Genomic DNA, 6,850 nt, shown 5'->3' with positions numbered 1-6,850 from the left:
TCCTAGCCCATTATCACAACCTCTTGCACTTTGTATTGACAAATTTTTTAGCTTTTGCCCATTTTTGTTGTCGCCCTACACTCCAGATAACATTATGGGCATTGATTTGCTCAAATATTTTCGAGCAACGATACGTTGCGCTCCTGAAGGAGTGCGGGTTATTTTGAATGACAATTATCCAGACTCAGGCAGATTTTGCACTATGAAGGAAATTGAAGCATTAGCCTCTCTCCCGCACACGGTATGGGCGACCTCAGATACGGATGTGGGACAGATGCTCATTCCGCCTATTCGAATTACTGTCAAGGAGGGAGTACTTTTGCCACGAGTACCGCAGTACAAGATTTCTAGGGAAAGTGAAATTGCCCTGACGCACATTGTTCAGGATCTAATCCTTGCAGGAGTAGTGGAGGAAGTTCCTTACAATGTTTGTAACAGCCCTATTCTTTCGATCCTTAAGAAAGACACTGACGACAAAGTCTATCACTTTATTATTGATTTGAGAGAAATTAACAAAATTGTCATTCCCCAATATCCGGTGGTGTCTGATATCACGACATTGCTTACATTGGTCCCCCCAACTGCAACGACCTTTTCTGTTATTGACCTTAAGAATGCGTTCTTTTCCATTCCCATTCATCCTGACAGCAGATACCTATTTGGCTTCACGTTAAATAATAAATCGTATAGATTTTGTCGTGTTCCTCAAGGTTACACAGAGAGTCCTAGTATCTATAGTCAGGCTTTGAAAAGACAGCTTGACTCTTTTGAATTGCAATCTGGAGTAGCCCTTATACAGTATGTTGATGATCTTCTGTTGGCTGCAGACACCTATGCACAATGTGAGGAGAGCACACTTGCTTTGCTTTCCTTTTTGGCTCAGAATAATCATAAAGTCTCTAAGAAAAAGCTACAATACTGTAGACCCAAGGTGACCTACCTTGGTCATCTTTTGTCTAAGATGGGGCGTGCATTAACATCAGATTGAATTCAAGCGATTTTAGATAAGCCAGTCCCCCGTACTCAGAGAGATGTATGCGCCTTCATAGGATTAACGTCCTTTTGTAGACAATGGATCATGGGGTTTTCGCACATTATCAAACCTTTGTTAGCGTTATTGTCCAAAACTACGCTAATGCCCCTTGAATGGACAGATGAATGTCAAAATGCTTTTGATCAATTGAGACAAGCCCTTTGCTCTGCACCCGTGTTAGGTACACCAGATTACACAAAGATTTTCACGTTGTACGTGCACGAGAAAGATGGATGCGCGTTATCAGTGTTAGTGCAGACACATGGGGATAAGCAGAGGCCATGTGCGTATTTCTCAGCCATTCTTGATCCTGTAGCGCGAGGGTTACCTGGGTGTTTTCGAGCAGTTGCAGCAACAGCAGTAGCTATACGGCAGAGTGAGGGAATAGTTTTGTCGCACAAATTGTTGGTGCTAGTTCCCCATGCAGTAGATGCCCTGTTAAATCAAACGAAAACACAGTATCTTACGAGCGCACGTTTGACAGGATATGAGCTCACACTTCTGGCGCCACATATCACACTGAAAAGATGCGCTTCCCTGAACCCTGCCACTTAATTGCCATATCCGGTTGAAGAGGGCCAGGAGGAAAAGCACCATGATTGTGTTTTCCTGACCGAGGAACAAACAAAGGGTCGTGTCGACTTACAGGATATGCCACTTCCAGATGTGGATGGGGAACTGTGGGTTGATGGATCGTGTTTGAGGCTGCCAGATGGCACAACTTCCGCAGCATATGCGATCACGACACTTAAGACGGTGGTAGAAACAGCACGGATACCCCAGAAATCAGCCCAAGCAGCGGAGCTGATAGCTTTGACAAGAGCCTGCGAACTGAGTGCTGGCTTATGTGTGAACATCTACACGGACAGCCGGTACGCCTTCGGAGTAGCGCATGACTTCGGCCTACTCTGGAGAGAGCGTGGGTTTTTGACTTCACATGGAGTACACATTATGCACGGAGAACTAGTGCGTGATCTCCTAAACGCGTTACTTTGTCCAAAGAAAGTGGCGATAATCAAATGCAGTGCACATAAAAAGGTCACTGACAAAGTGGGACAAGGTAATGCTTTTGCAGACAGTGTAGCAAGACAAAATAACGAAACGACTCCCCCATGTATGTAGTGAAGCCGCAGGCTGAGTGATGGCATGATGCTAGAGCAGAGATATTAGACATCCAGAAATCAGCGACTGAAGCGGAACTCGTAACATGGGCAGCAGAGGGGGTGCTGGATGATGAGGGTTGTTGGAGGAGCAAGGATATGGAACGATGGAAATTGTCTGCAGCTTACTTGCAAGCGATGGTCCAGATGACACATGGGTTGGCACATGTTGGAGCTCTTGCGATCATTTGATTGTTAACACGAGTTTGGGAGCATCCTGAGATTGCCAACACTGCCAAGAGAGTAGTGCAGACTTGTTTGATATGTTTGCAGCACAATCCTGCAAAAGGGGCGCATACTCCGAAAGGAGGGTTCGTTCCACCTTCTGCACCATTCGAGGTACTACAAATGGATTATATCCAGCTTGAGCGTTGCAATAACCTTAAGTATGTCTTAGTGGTGGTGTGTGCCTTTAGCAAATGGGTTGAGGCCTTCCCCACGAAGGATAATACAGCTTTGACAACAGCTAAGGTTTTGCTCAAAGAGTACTTCCCTCGATTTGGCGTTTGCAAATTTTTGTGGAGCGATAATGGTCCCCATTTTGTTGGGAAAATTGTGGAATATGTGCTGAAGGGATTGGGGATTCAGCAAAAGTTTCACGCTGTGTTCCATCCTCAATCAGCAGGTCTTGTCGAACGGTACAATGCCACTTTGAAACTAAAATTGGCTAAGATTGTGGCATCCACGTCTTTGAAGTGGCCGGATGCCTTGCCGTTAGCATTACTCTCTATTAGATCAGTGCCTCACTCTCGAACTGGCCTCACACCTTATGAAGTGGTGTTTGGAAGGCCAATGAATATATGGGGAGTTCCTAAGCCGCGATTGTTACATGATGTGCCTTGTATAATGATGAACGATTATTTGGCACGATTAACAAATGATTTACTTTCTATTCACCAACAGGTTCGAGAAGCGCTCCCTGACAATTCTATTGGAGAGGCTCACAATCTTCGTCCTGGTGATTTTGTAATGGTAAAATCCTTTGAGAGAGCGAACAGCTTGGAACCGAGGTGGCGTGGCCCCGAGCAAGTCCTGCTTGCAACTCGAACGGCTGTGCGAGTGACCAGCAGGAAGCGGTGGGTGCATTCAACTCACTGCCGTCGTGTCTCTCCGGATCTGGTGAATCCCACTGTGCTGTCTGATTACAGAGACATCTTGGACGAGGAGAAAAGCCCAGCTGTGACGTCGGCCGAATCTGAGGGAGCCTTCCCGGACCACACTGTTTCTGGACAACAACGATACAATCTGCGGCCACGATAGGAGGAAGATTTTTTTTTGGTGCGAGACTGGTTGAGTTACCGCTCCAGGTTTGTGAAACGGAAGCCGGGAATCTCAAGGGGGGGGGGGGGGGGGGATCAGTTCTGCTAAGAGTAGCGACACCCGTCTTGACCCCGGAGAAGAAAACAACGGCTACCTCGGAGCTCAGCACTCACATTTTTATTTTTAGTTGTATATTTGAGACTTTGTGAACTCTTTTTGAACTATGGCGTCTTCTGCATCACGAGATAAAAGGATTCTTGGTGCTATATTGTTTGTATTGACAATTGTGGTGATAGCAGTGATAGCCTGGGTTGTAGAACTTGTGGTGCCTGTACGAGAACATTTGCTGCCGACTACCCCGGCTCCATCTGAACATTTTCATTTTACCTTACCCTATCACGAAGAACGGCACCGACAGACTTATTTGAACAATAGCTTCATTCAAATTTTGCATCATACTCACAATATGACAAACACTTCTAACTGTTGGGTATGTGGGATGTTGCCTGGGCATCAGAAGAAAGGAGGCACACCGCTTATCCCACTCCCGTTTTCCCACAATGGTTCCTGCAATGCTTGGTATACTCTTATGTTCACTCTGCGATGGCCAACAAAAGGCGGAGTGCTTTTCCGTTTAAACAAGATATGTTATCATGATCGGGACGGCTATCCACAAGCTGAGGATACTCGATTCGAATGGGAAGAGTATCGCCCCGACAACGTGTCTGCACCCCGAATTTACAGCAATCAACGGAACATTAACATGTCCAGCTCTCATGTTATTAATGTCATAGATACTAAGGCTGATCTCTGTATACGTAATAAAGGTACAATCCCGGTTGGAAAAAGTGAATGTAACACCACACTTACATTTGACAGTCCGAATGGCATATCATTTGTGGCATCCCGAAATACATATTTTATCTGTGGCAATAAAGGTTATCATCGGCTCCCGTTAGGATGGTTAGGTACATGTTATGTCTCTTTCGTATTGCCCCCTGTATTCATTGCCCCACCAATGTACCATAATGACTATATCTTGTATCACAATTTTGTGCTAGAGTCAAACGTGCTGTAGTCCTTGAAGATATTGATCAGACCGATACTGCTCTGCAGCAATATGTGGATTTTAATTTGGGTTTGTTTTCCTTTGTGGGAGCTGCTCTGAACAGTCGAAAGATACGACGACTGACCCGTGTTGTTGAGGCTGTAGCTAATGATACTGCTTTTGCATTGGGGAATATAACTGAAGAGCTTCAAATATCTAGAATTGTTACGCTCCAGAACCGGATGGTTCTAGATGTAGTTCTAGCCGATCGAGGGGGGGCATGTAGAATTATCGGACGTAGCTGCTGTGTTTACGTTCCAGACAACTCACCATCTGTATATGATGCCATATCTAAATTACATAAAATTGCTGCTGAGATACATCCGGACAATGGTACATGGACCTTTTCGGGGTGGTTCTGGTCAATGCTTAGTACATGGGGCTGGAAGCTACTGACAATCTTATGTATCGTAGTTGGGATATTATTCTTCTTGTGTCTATGTATACAATGTGGCCCTGCATTATGTTCTATGTGTTTATCAGCTTGTATTCCATCTAAACGAGCTCTTGCCCAGAATGAATTGATGCTTCATAAAGAAGTGGCTCAAATTATGTCGATTTGATATAGAAGATGAGTATCCTGACTATGTTCACTATGAGGTAGCTTCACCTAAACGCTAAAAGGGTCGTCTGTCGTATTTTGACAATGGCTGGGTTAGCGCTTAGCTTTGCTACACGTTATTTCCCTTATCTTGGCCTTATTCGAAAACGCCATTTTGTATGTTACGGCGGCCATTTTAGAGAATGAGCGGCCTCGTGGTCAGCATGCCCTTTAGTCCTTTGTCCGTGCTACTGACCACTCGAGTTTGCCCAGCAACAGGCTATTTTTAGTAACGGTCAAGCCTGTACATGCGCAGTTCCGACTGACCAGTCACCCCTTAGGAATGTTCCGCCAAACTGACCAGTGGTGTTGTAACCCCTCCCATGAGTTGGCTGTGTTCCAAAAATGACCATATATGTACCTAAAACTCTATAACCATGTACCGCCTACCTTTTCTTATGTTTGAAAACTGTATAAAAGAAGGACTCACACCGAAGTTCGGTGTGATACTTCTTGCATTGCCGAAGGGTGCTGTAGGAATGTACCACCACCCCATGAGGTCTTAATAAACTTGTCTTTTGCATTTTTCCGTTTCCGTGCCAACAGTTCTTTTGGTGTAATGGGTATTCTGCGGAGTATGTAGGCCTGGGGAACCCAATACCACACTGGGAAGACAGCATCTCCTTATATTCGGATGATGTGCTCTTATACCTGACTTCCCCCAGACGCTCTATTTTAGTACTTTTGAATATTTGTGAAATCTTCGGTCGGGCATCGGGGTACACCATCAATTGGTCAAAATCAGTTTTATTTGTCCTGAGAGGCCCGCCCCCACTGCTCCCGGCGGACTGCCCACTTAAGATCATGGAAGAATCTTTTAAATATTTGGGTATATGGGTGACAACCAGGTCAGATGACTTTCTCCTCAAAAATGTGATGCCCCCCCTTGAGCGGTTTCGGCGTGATGTGGAACACTGGCATGGCCTGCCACTGACCCTCCTGGGCAAGGCAGCCCTTTTTAAAATGATGACGCTCCCACAGTTTTTATATGTATTAGAAAATACCCCATTTCCCGTTCCACTAAAATATTTTAAGAAAATACAGGCGTGGTCTCGGGCCTGCTCTGGGGAAGCAAACCGGCCCGCATATCACGGGGGAAAACTGACTCGGGGCTGGAACAACGGCGGTATAGCCCTTCCGGATATCCAGATATATTACTGGGCAGCCCAATTGAAAATAATTAACCAATGGTTACACGCGCCCCAGACGGAACCAGCATTTCAGGCAGACGGGCATGAGCTGGGAGAAGCAGGAATTCTCTCCGCACAATATGATAAGGGTAGATTCTCTTCCCTAATGGGACCAACGGTGCAAACAATTAGCATTTGGTACATGGCGCAGGTTTGTCTTAAGTGCAAAGATACTATCACTCAAATGACTCCACTCTGGTTGGCATGACAGCTGGGCAGACTTTGTAACAGTAAGGGATTCCGGGCATGGGATCTGATAGGTATCTCCAGAGTGGGGGATTTATGTAAGAGGGCTGCAATGGTACAATTTGAACAGCTTAGGACCCAATACGAGTTAGCACCCACCAAGAGGTTTCAGTACATACAGATCAGTCATGCACTAGGCTCGGTTCTCCCAGCCGACAATATACCAGAAGTCACCCCTTTAGAAGACAGACTCCTTACTGAACACATGCCCAAAAAGGCGACCTCATTCACTTATCGTAAACTAATTAATAA

This window comes from Lissotriton vulgaris, chromosome 2_1, assembly GCF_964263255.1.
Source record: "Lissotriton vulgaris chromosome 2_1, aLisVul1.2, whole genome shotgun sequence".
In the NCBI taxonomy this organism is placed as follows: domain Eukaryota; kingdom Metazoa; phylum Chordata; class Amphibia; order Caudata; family Salamandridae; genus Lissotriton; species Lissotriton vulgaris.
The sequence above is the reverse complement of the archived record's forward strand: the minus strand, read 5'-3'. Positions refer to the sequence as shown.